Source organism: Panthera pardus, unplaced genomic scaffold, assembly GCF_024362965.1.
Source record: "Panthera pardus isolate Hobbes unplaced genomic scaffold, ASM2436296v1 HiC_scaffold_6, whole genome shotgun sequence".
Classification (NCBI taxonomy): domain Eukaryota; kingdom Metazoa; phylum Chordata; class Mammalia; order Carnivora; family Felidae; genus Panthera; species Panthera pardus.
The window spans coordinates 3,711,177-3,733,723 of NW_026526991.1; positions in this window are offsets into that span (position 1 = coordinate 3,711,177).

Here is a 22,547-nt window from a genome sequence, read left to right on the forward strand (position 1 = left end):
CCTTGAAGACTCCCCAAGCAAAGTGGCACCCGAAAACCAAAGTCAGAATAGGAAGGTAGACTCAGGTATGTGATTAAAGGTGTGTCTGACGTAGTGTTGCCCTGTGGAAGGGCAGTCTTAGGGGGAGGCTGAGTCAACTCTTGATTAGATGGGCCAAAGAAGAAGTAGGATTAGAGCTAATTCCCCAATAATTTGGTTGACATTGGGCTGCATTGTAATTTTTTTTTTAAAGTTTATTTATTGAGAGAGAGCATGCACATGAGCTGGGGAGGGGCAGAGAGAGAGGGAGACAGAGGATCCAGAGCCAGATGGGGACTTGAACTCAGAAGCTGTGAGATCATGACCTGAGCTGAAGTCAGAGGCTCAACCTACTGAGCCACTCAGATACCCGATGGGCTGCATTTTTAAACAAACCTTGAATGTAGGGTGGAAAAGGCTTCCTGCCTTTCTCCCCTCCCCCTCTAGAAATTATTTATTGCGCTGTTTGCTAAGCCTGAAAATATGTTAAAAATATCAAGTTGAGGGGCACCTGGGTGGCTCAGTTGGTTAAGCAGTTGGACTCTTGGTTTTGGCTCAGGTCATAATCTCATGGTTCATGAGTTCAAGCCCCTCATTGGGATCTTTGCTGGCAACACAGAGCCTGCTTGGGATTTTCTCTCTCTTCCTCTCTCTCTGCCCCTTCCCTGCTCAAACTCTCTCTCAAAATAAATAAATAAACTTAAAAAAATGTTTAAAAAGAAATATCAAGTAGAATACTCAGTTGTTTTTCACAGCATTGTTTATATTAGTGAAGGGATGGACCAGCCCATCACTAAATTTCCAATAGTGAGAGAGAATCTCATAAATCATGGTACATCCATATAATGGAATATTATGTGTCCATTGAAAATGATATCTAGGGGTGCCTGGGTGGCTCAGTTTGTTGGGCATCTGACTTCGGCTCAGGTCATGATCTCACTGTTTGTTGAGTTCAAGCCCCGCATCAGGCTCTGTGCTGACAGCTCGGAGCCTGGAGCCTGCTTCGGATTCTGTGTCTCCTTCTCTCTCTGCCCCTCCCCAACTTGTGCTCTGTCTTTCTATGTCTCTCAAAAAATAAATAAATGTAAAAAAAAAAATTAAAACAAAAAGAAAATGATATCTAGATTAGGAAAAGCCTTCTTTAAGAAAATCAACCCCCCCCCAAAAAAGAAAATCAAACCCAATAATGCAATAAAGGAAAACGGTGATAAGTTTGACTATATCAAAATTTTTAACATCTGTATGACCACAATTAAAAGATAGAAAACAGAATAGGAGAAAGTTAATCTCCGACATACATGTTAAACAAATAATTTATAGTTAGAATATATGAAGAACTCCTAAAAGTCAACCAAAAATTAAAAATGGACAAAAGATATGAAATCCCAATTAACCAAGGCAGTAGAGTGGCTCAGAAACATTTCAAAAGATGTTCAATCAACTTCACTAGTATTCGGAAAAGGCAACTTGACATGAGAAACAATTTTATCTCCAAAGATTTATAAATATTAAAAAGATAGAAAAAGTTAAGTGTTAGGAAGGAACACATGTGGGGAAAGGTTATTTTATACAATATTGGTGCGAATGTAAGTTGAATGCATTTTTAGAAAGAGATCTGGCAGTGCCTTTTAAAAGGTAAAAGATATCTACTCTTGATTTAGCAGCTTCACTTCTCAATATCTATTCCTGAGAAACGCTTGCACCTGTGCACAAAGATGTGTGTGGGAAGAGTTAATTACATTCATTGTTTCTAACATCACAAAATTGGAAATAAGCTCTGTGGTCATTAATAGCATTTATATAAACTATGGTGCCTTAAAGCTAAATATGCAAAAATTCTGTCTTATTGTTAAAATAAGAAAAGCAAGTTGTAGGGATTATATACTGCAGTGATTTTCAATCCCATCAGACTGCCCCCATAACAAATAATTTGTTTTTTTTTTAAGTTTATTTATTTATTTTGCGAGAGAGAGCGAGAAGAGGAAAGGCAGAGAGAGAGGGAGAGAGAGAGGGGGAGAGACAGAATTCCAAGCAGGCTCTGCACTGTCCGTGTGGGGTCCGACACGGGGCTTGAACTCATGAACTGTGAGATCATGACCTGAGCTGAAACCAAGAGCTGGACGCTCAATGGACTGAGCCACCCACATGCCCCTCCCATAACAAATAATTTGTAATGTCTCCTTTAGATCATCAGAATGAAATTTGTAGACAACTGCATATGATTCCATACCATTTCAACCAAAATCAATAAATTATGCCATAAATGTGATATAAAGAAATAATATAAAACTAGTTTGTAGTAAAATTTTTAAGTATTTTAATATATAAGTGTTCAAATTCCACTGTACTAGAAGACATAACAAAGTAATCAAGTGCTCACCTCCTGTATGTAGATTCACCAAATTCATAAACACTAGAAATGATCCATGTATGTTGTATTGGTGACTTGAATACCATAGTGGCAATGCTATTGGCAATGTCGTTTTCCAAAATGATGAACAATCCTTGACAAATTTCCAAATAAAACAAAGTTTCGTTTTCCCTTGATTTACACAGTGGTTGAATTCCTGAAAAGTTCTGCATGTATTAAAATCATGTAATGCAGGGTTAGGCTCTAGGCTCAAATGATTATAAGCATGTGTTTCACCTACATCGATGGCCAGAGATTCATTTGAAAATCATGAAGGAGTGTAGGACGATTCTTTGTTGTGAGGAACTGCCCTGTACTTTTCGGGACGTCTAGCATCCTTGACCCCTCACCTGTCAGATACCAACAGTGGCCTCTGATTGTGATAACCAAAAATGCCCCCAGTTATTTCATAATTGCCCCCTGGGGGTCAATGCCTTCCCTGCCAAGAACTATCATTCTGGACTACTTTAGACTATTCTGGGGTTGTCAGCCTCTTAAAAACTCACTATTCTGCTACCTTGACCAACTTCCTAATTTCATTGGCCTTTCCTTGCTTTCTTACAGGCTCATCAAGCCGCCTAAAAGGAGGCCTTAAAAATATTATATCAAGTGTTTTTAGATACTATATACCAAAAGGTTTTAGAAGCTCTAGTGTATAATATTACCAGACCCAGAAGACATTTAAATCATATATTTTTTCTATGAATATTTTGTGTGTAGTTGAGAATATGTTGTATATACAAGTGTTTCACCTGACACTTTACATTTTCATAACTTTTATTTATTTATTTATTTATTTATTTATTTATTAAATTAAACAATATTTTTAATGTTTATTTTTTAGGAGAAACAGAGCATGAGTTGGGGAGGGGCAGAGAGAGAGAGACAGGGAGACACAGAATCCCAAACAGGCTCCAGCCTGGAGCCTGTTTGGGATTCTGTGTCTCCCTGTCTCTTTGTCCCTTCCGTACTCATGCTTTGTCTCTCTTCCTCTCTCAAAAATAAGTAAACATTAAAAAAAGAATTAAAAAACCCCACAGCTTTGAGGTATAATTGATATATTAAAAATTGAATATACTTAATGTATAGTTAGATGAGTTTCATAGGTTTTTAAGAATTATTCATAAAGGGGTGCCTGGGTGGTTCAGTCAGTTGGGCGTCCAACTTCAGCTCAGGTCACGATCTCGTGGTCCGTGAGTTTGAGCCCCGCGTTGGGCTCTGGGCTGATGGCTCAGAGCCTGGAGCCTGCTTCTGATTCTGTGTCTCCCTCTCTCTCTGCCCCTCCCCCGTTCATGCTCTGTCTCTCTCTGTCTCAAAAATAAATAAACGTTTAAAAACAATTAAAAAAAAAAGAATTATTCATAAATATTGTTAGTGGCTACATGGCTGCACCATTACATATTTTCTCAATCCCTATTTTAAAATATTTTAGTTGTTTCCAGGTTTTTGCTATTACAAACAACATTGTGATTAACTTCTCTTATATAGAGCTTTTTTTTTTTAAATTTTGGATTATTTCCTTGAAACAGGTTAGAGTTATTGATTGATCCTCATTGTAACAATTAGGAAACCAGATGCTCCTATGTTGTCAAGGACAGCTTTTCCTAAGGAAGTTGGTGGATGTTAATGGGTCTTATGTGGAAAAGGTGGTTATTGAGTCAAATATATTTGAAAAAGCCAGGTAAACAGATTTCTTTACCTCATGACTTCTCAGCACCTTGAATATACTAGTGAACATAAATCTCTAAGAGGGAGACATTTTCAAAATACACATATTTTTTCAAAATTATTTGACCTTAGTCTATTTTATTCACTAAACATTTTGGAAAAACTATTATTTAGTGGAACAAACTTCGGGAAACACTTTGTGGAATGAGTGGATATTAGAATTAAAATGAACTGTTAAGTGTCTGGGATATGCTGCCCTTAAAACTCTTCCCAACAATGAGACGAGTCAAGGACCATTCTTCTTCCCCTTCCGAGAAAAAGAGCTTCATGTCCAGTGTGTAGAGAACAGATCTTCTTGAAGAAGGCACATGATAATATAGAAAGTAGCTATGCATTCCTATTAGAAATTACCGGCACAGAGTCATGGGTCTGGGACACTGGAGTGTCAGTGGTACAGGGACTGCTGGTATGTCCAGATAACCATGCAGGGAAGAAGTAAAAAGAGAAAACATAGGTATAACCCTTTTCTAAAGATTCCAAACAGAGAATTCAGACCATATGGATCTTTTTTTAACGTTTGTTTGTTTGTTTGTTTGTTTAGAAAGAGACCGCGAGGGAGGGGCAGAAAGAGAGAGAGAGGGAGAGAGAGAGAATCCCAAGCGGGTTCTTCACTGTCAGTGCAGAGCCAGACGTGGGGCTCAATCCCACGAATGTGAGATCGTGACCTGAGCAGAAGTCAAGAGTCAGATGCTCAACCAACTGAGCCACCCAGGTGCCTCAGACCATATGGATCTTAAACATGGGTCACAGGCCCCAGATCTCTTTCTCTTAAAAATTTTTGAGGGAAGTGATGAGGATTTTTTTTTTTTAAGAGTTTCTTCTTTTCTCACTTCTAAACCTCTCTACATGGGCAGAAGTGACAAGGAGAGGAAGAGGGAGAGATTCTCCAAACCAGAGCAGGAATAAAGTTCCCCTCATTCAGGTTTTCGGTTTGTGCTGGAATGTGATGGTGAGTTGGGAATAGGGGCAAGGAGTGAGGCCTCTTTTATGCTGGAATAGTTCTCTAAATAACTGACGTCTAACAGGCATATTCTGGGATTGGAATTCTAAAAGGGTAGCAAGTAGACTTTCTCTTCTGCTCTTCATTCTAGCCATACATGTACCAGGTAGATTTGAAATGAGGTCCAACAACCTAGAAGGGTAAGCAGGTCCAAGTCTCCTGAAAGTGGACTCCCCTGCAAAGGGAACCTGTTCACCTGTTTCACCAGGCTGCTGGAATACAACCAAAGGTGGTAACTGTATAGAGGTGGGACCAAGCAGAGCCCGAGGTTGGACCCACTGGGGGCTGTATGGCACACCTACTCTTAGCTCCCACTGCCTGATGCAGAGAGTCAGACTCCTTCTATAACAAGCGCATCCTATAAGGAGAGCTTTGGGTCGTGTGTACTCACAGGGATCCGGTTTTGCTCTGCTTAGGACAAATCCAGCGAGAGTTCAGCTAAGCCTGTTATGTGCTGAAAGCACTAATGCTGGGTCATTCGGGTCCCCATTGACATTTTGGATGCTTCCTTCCTGATTCATCCCTGAGCCGGTGGATTCATCTTCTTCCTGTCTCTTCCCCAGCTGCAATACAGAATCTGCTCTTGCTTTCTGTACTTTGCCTCCTCATTTCCTATTAGGAATAGGAAAGGAAAAGAAGAAGACCTTTTATCTCTGGACTGATAGTGGACCCACAAAACAAGCACCCAAATACTCTTTTTCCTAGATTGGTGGACGCTTGCCAGCCTGCAGAAACTTCGGGCTTGACTGTCCTGAGGAATCAAGGGGAAAATGTGTAGTTGGTGGGATTTTTCAACCTATAGATTAATATATGCAGGAAATACTGCATGTCGTTGTTTTCTTTTAATTCTGTTATCCAGACCCCCCCCCACCATCTGCCTTGCTGGTGGGCTCCCCCAAACTCCCAAGATTATGCAAAGATATCCAGATCTTATGTGGCATCAAGATGCCAAGAAGGCCCTTCTAGGCATCAGATTACTTCTGAAACAGCTACCGCCCAGTCCAGGCAGTCACATCAAGTCTGATAGCTGGGTTGCTTCCTTATGCCCCCAGAATCTTAGGTGGGGCCTGGAAGCTGGCTGTCAGAGATCCGACTCCACACCCCTGAGCACTGGGGAGCCGGACCCCAATGCCTACTCCTTGAGAGGACCGCCAGTTCCTTCCCCAACCTTTCAGATTCTCCTGCCTCCATCCCCTCTACTTCTTGAGCAACCATCCTAATCCCAATCTCAGGATTTCCCAATCTCAGGGTTTCCACAGAGGATACTAGAGAGCCTTTGCCTTCGTGTTGACTTGATTTTTCTTGCCCACTGCCGGGTTGCTTGCTTGAAACTATGTATGTGTGACTATGCATAGAATGTAAACACCCAATTCAAATTCACACTGTACAGGTTACCTAGTCATCTAGTAGAAAGTAAAACACGTGGCAACCATCCCAACCTTTACCTGGAGCACCTTTAGGAGAGGGGAGTTGGTGTAGCACACTCAACCATGGACTCTTAGAGAATAAACTTGTTTTTGAAGGTCCCCAAATGACTCCAGAAGAAGGGATTCTGTCTAAGGGAGAGATTTGACCAGCAGTTTGATTAGTCTCGATATGTGTTTAATAGTTAATAGTTAAAAACTTGTGTAATATTTAGTAATCGGCTTTTTTTTATTAAACTTAAGACAGTATTAATTGGACTGGGTATTAATAAATAATTACTAATATTGAACATAGTTCTTACATTCCATTTAGGTTCTAAGTACTCATTTGACAAATCTTTGAGTGCCATAGCTGAGGCCCCTGGAGCTAGATTTTTGAGTTGTGACAAAAAACAAGGACAGTTTTATCCTCCATCTCAGAAAGAGGTAACGGTCATCTTGGAGACAAGTTACCAGAATGCATCTTGCTCTCCTCTTTCACCATGTCTGTGTCTGGAATGCTTTCTATTTACCCCTCTCCCTACTGCAATACTGTTCTCCTTTTGGCCTCCTGGCCGAGTCCTAGTCATCTGCTGAGTCCCAACCCACATGCTCTTTGAAACCTTCCTGCATTTCCCAACCAAATTCAGATGTTATTTCTTCCTTTGTCCCACTCTATTTTGTGCGCGACTCCATTAGAGAGCATTTACAGAGTAATTTTCATTGCTGGTTTATATGTCTGTCTTTGCCCGGAACTGTGAGTTCTCCGAGGACCATTATTGGGTCATTATTTGATGTGAGGCATTACTTCCAGTGCTGTAGAGAGGAGACAGAGTTGTTTCAAATATAGTCCCTGTTTTCTAAGAACTTACTGTTTAGAGCTTTAGGGCAAGAAAGGAACTCGTTGTTAGTAATTGCCTCACTCTGCCACTCTTCTGGAGGATCCAGGGAAAAGAGTTCCTGGTTTTAATATAGGTTTTATTACTGTTCAGGTATGGTAAGGCCAACCAATCAGGAGACAGCTGCCATCGAAAAGGTAGTTTGTTATACTTATAGATCTGAAGGCAAGGGCGTGCCACGCCATGAGGGCCACACAGGGAAGCACCAGGGACAAGGGGGAAACTGTCACAGCCTTTATTGTGGTCTCCATGGGAAGGAACAGGTGAGGCAGGGTAAGCAGGTTTAGGATTGCATAGTTTGAATAATGTCAGTGGGCTTGGGGGCATAGAGGCTGTCCCTGGTTGTTTAGTACCTGGCTTGGGGGTGATTAGAGCAGGTGGAGCCTGATAAAAGAGGTGGTTGGAGCAGGAATGTATTATGCTAAGTGAAATAAGTCAGAGGAAGACAAATACCATATGATTTCATTCACGTGGAATTTAAGAAACAAAACAGATGAACATATGGGAAGGAAGAAAAAAAGAGAAGAAAGTAAGCCATAAGAGACTCTTACTATAGAGAAGAAATGGAGGGTTGACGGAGGGAGGTCGGTGGGGGATGGGCTAGATGGGTGATGGGCATTAAGGAGGGCACTTATTATGATGAGCACTGGGTGTTCTATGTAAGTGATGAATCACTAAATTCTACTTTTGAAACCAATATAACACTATATGTTGACTAACTAGAATTTAAATAAAAGCTTGAATCAAACAAATAAAGGAGCAATCCATATATCAAAAAAAAAAAAAAGAGAGAGAGAGAGAGAGGTGGTTGGGGGAATGGCCCCAGAATGGTTGGTCTCCTTTTGAAAGACACATTCACTGGCAGGTTGCTTACCATCTTTAGAAGTTGGCTAACCCAGGGGTGCCTGGGTGGCTCAGTCGGTTAAGCGTCGACTTCAGCTCAGGTCGTGATCTCAAGGTTTGGGAGTTCAAACCCCATGTCGGGCTCCGTGCTGACAGCCCGGAGCCTGCTTCAGATTCTGAGTCTCTCTCTCTCTCTGCCCCTCCTCTGCTCTCTCTCTCTCTCTCTCTCAAAAGTAAATAAACATTAAAAACATTTTTTTAAATTAAAAATTTTTAAAAAAGAAGAAAGAAATTGGCTAACCCTGAAAGGGCCAGTCCCTTTAGGGGTTGCAAGTCCCCAGATGTCCTAGTATCAGAATATGGAAAATAAAAGATATGATTAATACAGTTATAAAACTAGGTCCCTGGCCTTCCTCATTGGGTTCCCCTCTATGTGGAATCTCTGAAAAGCAGGATTAAAAAAGGAAAGGGAAGAGGGAAGGAAACTCCTCTCTCAATTTGGAGTGCAGTCAGCTACAGGTAAAGCAACTACACTGTTTGAAATAAATAGGAGCTAATTTTCCTGACATAACAATATTTCAGGAGGCGGGCAGACCCAGATAGGTGCTGCAACTCAACCACATCATTCGAGGCTCAGCTCCTTATACCTTCTAGTCTGCCAACCCTGATATCCCTAGTGTGTTGGCCAGGATGGTCAGGACAGCTGACCGCCTCCAGTCTTGTGCCCGCCTCCAAGGAGGAAGACGGGGAGGGCAGAGGGCTGTGCCACCTACGATTCTCTTCCCTTCTCTAGGTCCCGGCCCGAGGGCGGGCACCTTCTGAAATGCTAACCTAAAACAATCTAAATATCTCTCACTGGGCAATTTAAAAAAATGTGGTAACTGGAAATGTATTAATAGGGATTAAGCTCCAAAAGATAATAAATGGAAAAAAAAAAAAGCCACAAAACAGCATGTTTACTTTGCCACCATCTTCCACACATGCCAGAGTGATGGAGCCTCGTCTCCACAGGACCCCGTTAGCAGGAGTTGTCTCAGGGCGAGGGAGCTGCATGGCTGGGGGAAAGGATTGAGAGAGAGGATGAATTTTTCCCACTCTAAACCCTTTTGGATCTTTCGATTTTGTGCTACATGCCTGTGTACTGTGTGTTTCTCATTTTAAACGTGAAGGATAAATTAATATGCTAGGTTCTACCTTGCTTATAAATTGTGCAGTGGTTCCTTGCAACCTTCAGGATTAAGTCCAAAGTCCTGGTTTACTGTATACATGGATCACATTATGCTCCTTAGTATTTAAGGACCTGCGTGGTCTGGCCCTTCCAGTGACCTCTCCAGCTATGTGATCCAGCTGAGCAGAACAAAATGCAGACACTGAACTTGGCATGGCCTCTGCCTCTATGCCTTCCTCCCCACTGTGTTTTAGTCATCTTTCAAAATAGCCCAGAAGTTCTTTCTTTTGAGAAGCTTTTTCTCATCTCCCCTTCCAGAGTAATTGCCCTTCTACTGAGCTTGTATTGTTTCTGGTGAAAAACTGTGCCAAACCTATTGAGATTGTTTGTGTGCCCGTCTCCCCCATGGCCTGTGAGCTCCTTGAGAACAGAGACTGTATCCCATTGCAGGACACCTAGCAGAAAGCACTGCACAGAGCATGTGTCTAGTAAACATTTGTTGGGGAATAAAGATGTGAATACATTGTGTTTCTTGATTTATGATATACACTTATAACACATATATACTCCACCAAGTTCTGGCCACAAGTTGAAGATTATAATTTGCAGAATAAGTTTCGTTTGGCAGGCTGTTAGAGAGGATTCGCATTTCAGATTTTAGAGGAAGCTGCCCCTTCTCTGGCTGGTTGAGTTGAACAGTCCTGAAGGCATGATTATGTTTCACCTCTACCTAGCTCACAGCCATGGTTTACATGGTTCCTACTGGCCAAAGCCACCACTGGCAAGGTGGTTCCATAGAACTCACCTGGTGTTTAAAGGCCTTTGAAAGTGAATAAACACCATTACTAAAGCTGGGTGCTAGGCAATGTGCTAAGGTACTTTATGAACATATCTCACTTAGTCTCCATAGCAATCCAGTCAAGTGGGCACTTTTAATGCTTCATTTTACAGCTAAGCATACTAAAGCTTGGAGACCTTAGGAAACCACAGAATCCACAATGACTGAGTGGTGGAGGCAGGCCATGAACTCAGGCTGATTCCAGAGCCTGCGACCCTAACCTCTGACGGAGGAACCCACTCCCTAGCATCCTCTTTTCATCCCACAGGTGCCAGGCAGTCGGAAGCGTTTCCTGTGCATGTGGTGGCCTGATCCTGTCTGCACATCTGTGGGGTCCTGGTGAGCGCTGAGTCCCATTCTTGTTGTGGGCTTGATCCCTGGTGGTCAGAGGGCTTAGAAAATCAACTGTGTCAGATATGGTATAGTAGGTCAAAGAGGGCTCAGATTTCTCACAGGACCAGAAGATTGGTTCCAGATCCTTTGCTGCCATGTAACTGGGGGTGGGGGTTGGAGGGCCTGAGGCTAGCTGCCCTCAAGTCAGCTAAGCTGGTACAGGAAAGAGGGAATCCTGGGACCTTTGAGTTTTTCTTGGCCTTGTGCCCTCATCACAAACCCCTCATCACATCAGCTGCCTTAGTGATGCCTCTGAGCAAAGGGTCCTTATAACACGGAAAGTGAAGAGTTTGAGAGGGGCAGTAATTACATCAATGGGCCAGCCCATTTGTTAACCATATGCTCATGCCAAGCACCCTGTCAGGCATTTCACGGGCATAATCCAGCAAGGTGAGTGCACGGACCCCAATCTCATAGATTGAGAAACTGGGGCAGAGAGGGAAACAAACTGCCTAAGGCACACAGCGGGCTAAGAAGTGACGGGGCAGGAGATAAGCCTAGGTTTCGCTCCTCATCGACATACACTCATTTACTGAATGCCGTTTGTGTCCTATTTCTGTGCACTTGGGATATCAGTGACCACACAAAAGTCCCTGCTCTTATGGAGATCACATTCTAGCGATATTAAGATACAGTCAATATATAGGTTATGTGATGTAACTAGGCATATCATACACAAACTGCAGAAAGAGCAAAAACAGAGAACTTGATAAGAGTTACGAAAACATACAGAACAAAGTGCAGGAGATTGGGAATGCCGGGGGGTTGGCAGAGGGAGAAGACTGTAGCAGAGCCTTGTCAAGTAGGTAATGTCCGAGTGAAGATTTGAAGGGTAAAAGGGGTGAGGGAGCTGGCCATTCTGATCTCTGTGGAAGAGTGAAAAGGCAGCTTAATTCCAAGGTGGCTCAAGACATAGATGAACCTGAGAAGACTCCTGTTCTCAAGGAAGGAAAATGCTTGAAAACAGCCAACCAGAGTGAGAGAGATCCGAATCCGCCCACGTCATACAGCTTGGGGATGGAGACTGATTTCTAGGTTTTCGGTAGAAAACAGGCGTCCTTCCTGCCTATGTCCTGAGGAGAAAGGAGAAGCTAGTGTAACCGAAGAGGCTGGGGTCACCCTGGCTTTACACCCTCGATTAAAGTCTGCTTGCTGTCGCAATACCTGTGGCACGCCCTTGGTCTCTCTGTTTCTGAGGGCATCTGAGATATGCACTGCCTGGCGCTGGGGCCTTGGTACCACCCCAGTAGGCAGCTTGGACATACCTAGACTTCTCAGCTTCCTGGCTGGGCTCTGCGCTTGTCCTGCTTCAGCAGTACATTGTCTGGTTCCGAGACAGATAGATCGTCTTAGTGAAGATATCTCTGAATCCCCTTGATGGAGTACTTGCCTAAGCTGGGGAGCCTGCTCTCTGACTCTCCATGGAAAGGGGACAGGGATAGAATGATGTAAGAGCTGTGGGCTGACCCCTTGTTCGTCGTGCTGCCCAATTTTGGGTTCCGGGCTTTCTAAGGATCAGTCCAGGCCACATGCTTATTGAGGTTGCTTTATGCCAGCCCCGTGTTCAGAGGAATCTGACACGTCCTGATCTTGAGGCGCACTAAGACTGCTCCAGCAATAGATGATTTTATTATGCTTTGCCAGTGTCCACCCTGTCCTGGACCCCACCCACCCCTAAAATACAGGACAGCAGCAGATAAGTACTCTACCCTCTGTGTGGTCCTCCTGGGGAGGTTGTCTGGATCTCTAAGCTTATTCTGATGGTCTTACTTTCCCCTGTGTGGGCCTTGATGTATCTCAATTTGAGAACTATTTTAGAAATATTTCTACTCAAGCTTAGGTTCTCCCTTGAACCTATGGCTGGCATTAGACCCTTGGCTTTTACCTGATGATGAATACGAAAGACACTCTTAATTCCTGACAAAAGTGCAATGATAGAGGTTTGCACGGGGTTTAGGTGAGAGGTTCCGTTCAGCCTAAGGTTGTCTTGTAGGCTTCGTGGAGAAGAGGATGCCCCAACTGGGAAAGCCCTTGGTCTGGGCATGTGGTCTAGTCTTAGTAAGGAGACCAGTTGTGCCCTTGTGCAAATTTCTTGCCTGAAAATCCACTTCATAGATTGATTCTTAAATAGGAGACCAAGGTTTTCTGGTCTAGCATGGAAGAGGCTTGGAAGTCAACACTCCCATCTTCACAACAACAAAAAAAGCTGAACAAACCACACATCTTCTTAGTTCCATCAGAAAATGGAAGTCCTAGGGCAGAGGGCCACCTGCAAAATTGGAGAGACAGGTGGACACAAATAGTCACAACTTACCAAAAGCAAAAGCTCAGGTAAGGAACCCCAGTGATGGAGCCAGTACCTGGGTGGGAAGACTTAACAGTAATTGATGAATTGCTGGAGGCTCTGTGTAGACAAACTTGAGAGTTAAAATTTTCAGGAGGGCCTAGTTTTAGGAGGAGCCTGACATTTTTGTGAGTTTTACCTCCAGGAGCCCTCCAGGTCCCTTACAGTAAAGAGTGAAGAAAAATCCTTGTGTGCTGCCAGCAGGGAGAATAGAAAATTAGCTATATCAAAAGCAACCCAAAGCATTATGTTTTTCTTAACATGGACTGCCCTCAAGAGAAACTAATTAACCAGAGCCTAACTGACCCAGGGAAAGGAAATACCTAAGTCCAGTCCTTTAACCTTTCTGCCTTGACTAAGGGGGTGGGGAAAACCAGCAACTGGGGAGCACTTGTGGTCAAAGCCCATGGGTTCCTTAAAAGACTGAAATTTAGGGACGCCTAGGTAGCACCCAGGGTGGCACCTCAGTTAAGCTGACAGCGCAGACCCTGGAGCCTGCTTTGGATTCTGTGTCTCTCTCCCTCTGTCCCTTCCCCACTCATGCTCTGTCTCTCTCTCTCAAAAATAAACATTAAAAAACAAAAAAGACTGACACCTGATCATAGGACTATAGAATGCTTCCCTTCCCCCAATACCTTACTACCACATCAGTAGGGCCCCTGCATCATAACAGGAGACTACAAATGAAAGAACTGCATATCTCAGGCCATATTTTGAAAGTCTCTAGGGAAATAAATACAAAGATAACAGGGGAGATAAAAACAAGAACACCAGAGGAAATTTACCTTTAATACCTACAGCCAAAGCAAACAGCAAACACAGTCTAGCTCCTAACCATATCAAACATAAAGCCTCACACTTCAGGCCTATTGTCTTCCATTCCTTTTACATAGTGTATCATGTTTGGCTTTGAGCATAAAACTATAAGTCATACCAAAAGACAAGAAAACACAGCTTGGACAAAACAAGCATCAGAACCAGATTCATAAATGGTAAAGATGTTGGAATTATCAGACTGTGAATTTAGAACAACTGATTAATATGCTAAGGGCTCTAATGGAAGAAGTGGGCCACATTTAAGAATAGATGAAAGTGTAAACTAAGAGATAGAAACTTCAAGAAACAATCAAAGGAAATGTTAAAAATCAAAAACATTTTAACAGAAATGAAACATTACCTTTGATGGGATCATCAGTAAACTGGACATGCCAAAGAAATAATCAGTGAGTTTGAACATATATCACCAGTAACTTCCAAAACTGAAATGCAAAGAGAAAAAGGAATGAAAAATATGTAACAAAATATCCAAGAACTGTGGGACAATTACAAAATGGGTAGCATACAAGGGATACAGGAGTGCTGATGCATAGGGGCACTTGTACCCCAATGTTTATAGCAGCACTTTCAACAATAGCCAAATTATGGAAAGAGCCTGAATGTCCATCAACTGACAAATGGATAAAGAAGATGTGGTTTATATATACAGTGGAATGCTACTTGGCAATGAGAAAGAATGAAATCTGGCCATTTGCATCAACGTGGATGGAACTGGAGGGTATTATGCTAAGTGAAATAAGTTAGGCAGAGAAAGATAGATACCATATGTTTTCACTCATATGTGGATCCTGAGAAACTTAATAGAAGACCATGGGGGAGGGGAAAGGGGGAAAAAAGTTACAGAGAGAGAGGGAGGCAAACCATAAGAGACTCTTAAATACTGACAACAAACTGAGGCTTGATGGAGGGTGTGGGAGAGGGGGAAGGGGGTGGTGGGCATTGAGGACGGCACCTGTTCAGATGAGCACTGAGTGTTGTATGGAAACCAATTTGACAATAAATTATATTTGATATTAAAAAAACCAAAATGGGTAGCATACATGTAATGGGACTACTAGAAGAAGAAAAAAGATAGAGACAAAAGAATTTTTGAAATAATAATGACTGAGAATTTTCCAAAATTGAGACAACAAACCACAAATCTAGGAATCTTAAAGAATACTAAAAATGATAAATACCAAAAAATCTACAATTGGGCATATCATATTAAAACTGTAAAAATATATATCAGAACGCCTGGGTGGCTCAGTGAGTTGAGCGTCCAACTCTTGATTTCAACTCAGGTCATGATCTCATGGTTCGTGAGTTTGAGCTTTACATTGGGATCTGCACTGACAGTGCAGAACCTGCTTAGGATTTTTTCTCTCTCTCTCTCAAAATAAAATAAGTCATTAAAAAAGTCAAAGACAAAGAGAAAATCTTGAAAGAAGCTAGAAGGGAAAAAGCTTACCGATAGAGGAACAAGGATAAGAATTACATCACACTCCTCTTCAGAAACTATACAAGTAAGAATGCAGTGAAATATTTAAAGTATTAAAAGCAAAATCATGTAGTGGCACCTGGGTGACTCAGTCAGTTGGGCGTCCAATTCTTGATTTGGGCTCAGGTCTTGATCTCATGGGTTCGTGGGATCGAGCCCCACATCAGGTTCCACACTGACAGCACGGAGCCTGCTTGGGAGTCTGTCTCTCCCTTTCTGTCTGTGCCTCCCCAGGTTACATGTGTTCTCTCTCTCAAAATAAGTAAACTTAAAAAAATTTTTTTTAAATAAAAGAAAATAAAAATGTAGAATTCTATATCTAGAAAAATTATCCTTCAAAAATGAAGAAATACTTTCTCAAAATTAAGGGCATTTGTTACTAACAGAGCTATGTACAGGGATAGGAAGAATCAATACTGTCAAGATGTCAGTTCTTCCCAATTTGATCTATAGAGTCAATGTAATCCTAATCAAAATTCTAGCAAGTTAATATGTGGATACCAGAAAATTGATCCTAAATTTTATATGGTGAAGCAAAAGACCAAGAATAGCCAAAACAATATTGAAGAACAACAAGTAACTTGGAGGACTGCCTCTATCCAACTTCAAGACTTGCTCTAAAGCTGCAGTAACCAAAACAGTGTGGTATTGGCAAAAGAATGGACAAGCAGACCACACAAATACAGTCAACTGGTCTTTGAAGAAGAAACAAAGACAATTGAGTGGAAAAGGGATAGTCTTTTCAACAAATGGCACTGGAACACTGGACATGCACCTGCTGGAAAAAAATAAAAAAGAATTTAGAAACAGATCTTTCACGAAAATCGACTCAATGTGCATCAAAGACCTAAATGTAAAAGGCTAAACTATAAACTCCTAGAAGATCACACAGGAGAATATCTAATGGCCTTTGCTTTTGTGATGAGTTTTTAGAAACAACACCAAAAAGTACTATCCATGAAAGAAAACATTGATAAGTTGGATTTCACTGAAATTAAAACCTTCTGCTCTGTGAAAGGCACTGTCAAGAGAATGAAAAGACAAGCCACAGACTGGGAGAAAATACTTGCAAAGACACATCTGGTAGAGTACCCAAAATATACAAAAAGCTTCTACAACTGAACAATAAGGTAAAAAAATGACCCAATTAAAAATGGGCAAAAGACCTGAACAGACACCTCACTAAAGAAGCTATATAGATGGCAAATAAGCATGTGAAAAGATGTTCAGCATCACATGTCATTAGGGAATTTCAGATTAAAATAAGCTACCCCTCACCTGGGTGGCTCAGCCAGTTAAGTGACCGACTTCAGCTCAGGTCATGACTCATGGCTCGTTAAGTCAAGCCCTGTGATGGACTCTGTGCTGACAACTCAGAGCCTGGAGTCTGCTTCTGATTCTCTCTCTCTCTCTCTCTCTCTCTCTGCCCCTCCGCCACTCATGCTCTGTCTCTCTTTCAGAAATAAATAAACATTTTTAAAAATCGTTTAAATAAGCTACCTTTGGGGCGCCTGGGTGGCTCAGTTGGTTGGGCGTCCGACTTCGGCCCAGGTCATGATCTCACGGTTCGTGGGTTCGAGCCCCGCATCGGGCTCTGTGCTGACAGCTCAGGGCCTGGAGCCTGCTTCGGATTCTGTGTCTCCCTCTCTCTCTGCCCCTTCCCCACTCACTCTCTGTCTCTCAAAAATAAATAAACATTGAAAAAAAATAAAAAATAAAAAATAAGCTACCCTTATATTCCTACTAAAATGGTTAAAACTCAGAATACTGACCACACCAAATTCTGGCAAGGATGTGGAGCAACAGGAACTCTCATTCATTCCTGGTAGAAGTATAAAATGAAACAGCCACTTGGAAGACAATTTGGCAGTTTCTTATAAAACAAAACATATTCTTACTGTATGGTTTAGCAGTTGAGCTCCTTGGTACTTATGAGCTGAAAACCTATGTCTACACAAAAATCTGCACCTGAAGGTTTTTATTCATAATTGCCAAAATCTGGAGGCAACCAAGATGTTCTTCTTCAGTAGCTGAGTGGATGGATAAGTGGTGGTACATCCATGTACAATGGAATATTTTCATCAATAAAAAGAAATGAGTTATCAAGTCATGAAAAGATGGGGGAACATTAAATGCATATTGTGGGGTGAAAGAAGCCAATCTGAAAAGGCTACATACTGTGTAATTCCAACTCTATGACATTCTGGAGAAGGCAAAACTAGGAAGACAATGAAAAGATTAGTAGTTGCAGGGGTTGAGGTGCGGGTGGGAGAGATGAGTACATGGAGCCCAGGATTTTAGGGCAGTGACACTTCTGTGAAGTTTGTAATGGTGGTTACATGTCATAGGTTGGTCAAAACCCATAGAATGTACAACACAAAGAGAGAACCCTATGGGCTATAGCTAATAACATATCAATATTGCCATCAGTTATGGCAAATGTACTACACTAATGCAAAATGCTAATAATAGGGGACACAGTGGAGGAGGCCTGGGGAGTAGAGAGGATATATGGATACTTGACTTTCTGCTCAATTTTTCACTAAACCTAGAATTGCTCTTTTAAAAAGGGTGGGAGGGAAAGATGAGGACTAGTAGCAGAGAAGAAGAGATGGGGACAGGGGACCCCTTAATGGGGAGAGGCTATTACTTCCCACAGCTTCCTGCAGTGGGCTCCCGAGCTTAGGGACAAAACCTACCACATAAAGAAGACTGGGCATGGATAATTCCTTATTCAGGTGCCATTCTAAGTGCTTTACATAAATTACCTCATGTAGTTCTTGAGCAATAATCCTATATAAACTATTAACATCCCTACTTTACAGAAGAGGAAATGGAAGCACAGAGAAATTAAGTAGCTTGTTCAAGATTGCACAGTTTTTAAGCAGAGCCAAGATTTAAATCTAGATATTACACTATGTAAGTAAATCACTACATGCAACTTGTTCTCATTCTATAAACTGGGCGATCTTTTGAATGAGAAAAATCATCCCAATTTATTATTTTTCACATTCAAGTCAGTTCAGATGCCTCTCTTCCAACCCGGAAAGACAAAGGGTCTCTTTCAGCAAGAGGTCAGCTTTGCAGGACCCCTCCCACACACACCCTATCTAGGGACTGCCTAGGGGAATATTAAACAGGAACCCAATTTTCTCGTTTTCCCTTTTTTCAGGGAAGCCTAGAAATGCTAGACTGTTGCCAGAGACAGAGGAGTGGAATAGGTACTTATCAACCAGGACAACACAGCATGTCCTTGGCCTATGCATATTGCCTTAGCAGTCCTCTCCCCATTGCCACTCAGTTATGGATTGTCTGGCCATTCCCTCTGCTTAATCTTCACTGCAACCACCCCCTGTCCCCTGCCTTCCTGTCTCTCAACTGGACCCTTGCATAGCTGTTTACAGGCTCTTTGGGTACCTGTCAAGGTCCAGCCGAGACAGAAACCACATCAGTTATTTGAACAGAGAGATGGTTGTGCAGTCATAAGCACTATCTAATTCCAGAACATTTTCATCACCCAAAAAGAACCCCCTGCCCATTAGCAATCACTACACATTCCCTTTTGTCAACCACTGACCTACTTTTTGGCTCTATAGATCGCCCTATTCTAGACATTTCATATCAATGGAATCTATGATAAGAGCCCTTTTGTGGCTGGCTTCTTTCACTTTGTATCGTTTTCAAGGCCCATCCATGTTGTAGCATGTATCAGTGCAAATATATATTGTATGGACTGTATGGATATATCACATATTCATCCATTCATCAGTCGACATGCATTTAAGTTTTTTCCACTTTTTGGATATTAGGAATAATGCTGCTGTGAACATTCATATGTAAGTCTTTTTGTGGACATATATTCTCATTTCTCTTGGGTATATGCATCCAAGTGCAATTGCTGAGTCATTGTGGTAACTTGTGTTTAATATTTTGAGGAATTTCCAGATAGTTTTACACAGTGACTGATAGTTAATGGTGTTGAGCATCTTTCCATAGTGTTATTGGCTATTTGTATAATCTCTCTGGAGAAATGTCTATTCAAATATTTTGCCATTTTTAAATTGGGCTATTTGTCTTTTTATTATTGAGTTGTAAATGTATTTTATATATTCCAAAAATAGACCCTTAACAGATACAGGATTTGCAAATATATTTTCCCATTCTGTGTGTTGTCTTTCACTTTCTTGATGGTGTCCTTTGACACACATTTTTTTTTTATTTTAATGAGGTCCAATTTATTTATTTTTTCTTTGGTTGCTTGTGCTTTTAGTGTCATATCTAAGAAACCATTGCCTAATGAAGAGTCGTGAAGATTTACACCTATGTTTTCTTCTAAGTGTTTTATAGTTTTAACTCTTACATGTAGGTCTTTGATCCATTTTGAATTCATTGTTTGTATATGGTGTGAAGTAGGAGACCAAATTAATTTGTGTGGATAGCTAGTTGTCCTAGCTACATTCACTAAAAAGACCCAATTTGGGGGGAATCTGGGTGGCTCAGTCGGTTAAGCATCTGACTCTTGGTTTCGGCTCAGGTCACGATCTCACAGTTTGTGGGTTTGAGCTGCATGTCAGGCTCCAAGCTGACAGTGTGGAGCCTGCTTAGGATTCTCTCTCTCCCTCTCTCTGCCCCTTCCCTGCTTGCTCTCTCTATCCCTCTCTCTCTCTCTCTCTCTCTCAAAATAAGTAAACATTTAAAAAAAAAAAAAGAAAGAAAAGACCCATTTTTACTCGTTGATTGGTCTTAGTGCCTTTGTCAAAAATTAGTTGGCTATAGATGTATGGGTGTATTTCAGGACTCTATATTTCACTGATCTATGTGTCTATCTTTATTCTAGTACCACACTGTTTTTATTACTGTAGCTTTCTAATAGGTTTTAAAATTGTAAGTGTGAGTCTTCAAACTTTGTTCCTTTTTGTTCGTGATTTATTTTACCTATTCTGGGTCCCTTGCCAAATGAATTTCAGGATCAGCTATCCATTTTGTAAAAAGGCCATTGAAATTTTGATAGGGATTGTATTGAATCTGTTAGATCTATATGGGGCACATTTTAACAATATTAAATCTTCTGGGGCTCCTGGGTGGCTTAGTCGATTAAGTGTCTGATTCTTGATTTCAACTCAGGTCATGATTTCAGTGTTCATGGGATCAATCCCCACATCAGGCTCTGTGCTGTCAGTGTGGAATCTGCTTGGGATTCTCTGTCTCCCTCTCTCTGCCCCTCCCCAGCTGGCATTCTCTCTCTCTCTCTTAAAATAAATAAACATTTAAAAAAATATTAAATCTTCCAATCCACAAATAGGAATGTCTTTCCATTTATTTAGGTCTTTAATTTCTTTCAGCAATGTTTGGATTTGTATTATATCAATTTTTTTTTTCTGCATCTATTAAGGTGATCATATGATTTTTATCTTTCACTTTATTAATGTGGTAGACAACAACATTATCATTATCATATTAATGGATTTGTATATGTTGAACTATCTTTACATCCCAGAGATAAATCCTACTTGATCATGGTATTATCCTTTTAATATGATGTTGAATTCAGTTTGCTAATATTTTGAGAATTTTTGCACCTATATTCATCAGGGATATAGGTCTATAGTTTTATTCACTTATAGTGTCCTTATCTGTCCTTAGTATCATGGAATTCTGGCCTTGTAAAATGAGTTTGAGAGACTTCCCTTCTCTTCAGTTTTTTTTGGAAGATTTTGAGAATGATTGGTCTTAATTCTTTAAATGTTTGATAGAATTCAGCAGAGAAACTATCTGGTCCTGGGCTTTTCTGCATTGGAAGATTTTTGATTACTGATTCAATCCCATTACTCATTATGTGTGTTTAGATATTCTATTTCTTCATGATCCAGTTTTGTTAGGTCCATGTTTCTAAGAATTTATCCATTTCTTCTCGATAATCTGACTTTTTGGTGTATAATTGTTCTTAGTAGTGGGGCATTCACTTTCAAATTCCCCTTCTCTGTAAAGAGAGCTTCCCTACTATTCTTACTTTCTGATTTTACACTCTAATAAACTTTTGTCTGCTGCTCAAAAAAAAAAAATGTTCATTGTAGTTTCTTATGCTCTTTTATATTTCTTTGGTATCATGTATAATGTCTGGTCTCTCATTTTTTATTTTATTTAAGTCTTCTCTCTCTTTTTTTTTCTTTTGTCTAGGTAAAGGCTTATCAATTTTGTTTACCTGAAATCTTTTTTTTTTTAACGTAGGCATTTATCACTATAAACTTTTCTATTTTAACACTGCTTTTACCATGCATGTGGTATGTTTTGTTTCTGTTTGTTTCAAGATATTTTTATTTCTCTTTTGATTCCTTCTCTGACCCGCTGGTTGTTCAGGAGTGTGTTGTTTAATTCCCACATATTTGTGAATTTTCCAGTTTTCCTCCTGTTATTGACTTCTAGTTTCCTACCGATGTGTTGGAAAAGATACTTGGTATGATTTAAATCTTAAATTTGCTAAGACTTGTTTTGTGACGTATCATATTATCTCTCCTGAAAAATGTTCTGTGTTCACTTAGGAAGAATGAGTATTCTGCTGTTTAATGCAGTGTTCTGCATATGTCTGTCAGGGCCATTGGGTTGGTAGTCCAACATTTCCTTTTGATTTTCAGTCTGTATCCATTGTTGCAAGTGTGGTATTGAATTCCCCTACTATTATTGGATTGTTGTCTATTTCTCCCTTCAGATCTGTTAATATCTGCTTAATATAGTTACTTTTATGTTGGGTGCATATATGACTGTTAAGTTCTCTTGATGAATTGAACTTTTTATCATTATATAATGACCTTCTTTGTCATTTGTTATAGTTTTTGGCTTAAAGTCTATTTTGTCTGATGTAAGTGTGGCTATCCCTGCTCTCTCTTGCATAGAATATATTTTTCCATCTCTTCACTTTGAGCCTATGTATGTCCTTAAAGCTGAAGTGAGTCTCTTGTAGGCAACATATTGTTGGATCTTGTTTTTAAATTCATTTATATCAAGAGTAATTATTGATAGGTAAGGACTTACTGATGCCATCTTACTAATTGTTCTCTGGCTGTTTTTAGTTCCCTTGTGCCTTTCTACGACTTTTTCTGTCTTCCTTTGTGAATTGATGATTTTCTGTAGTGTTATGCTTTGATTCCATTGCCTTTATCTATCATTGCAGGGTTTTGCTTTATGGTTA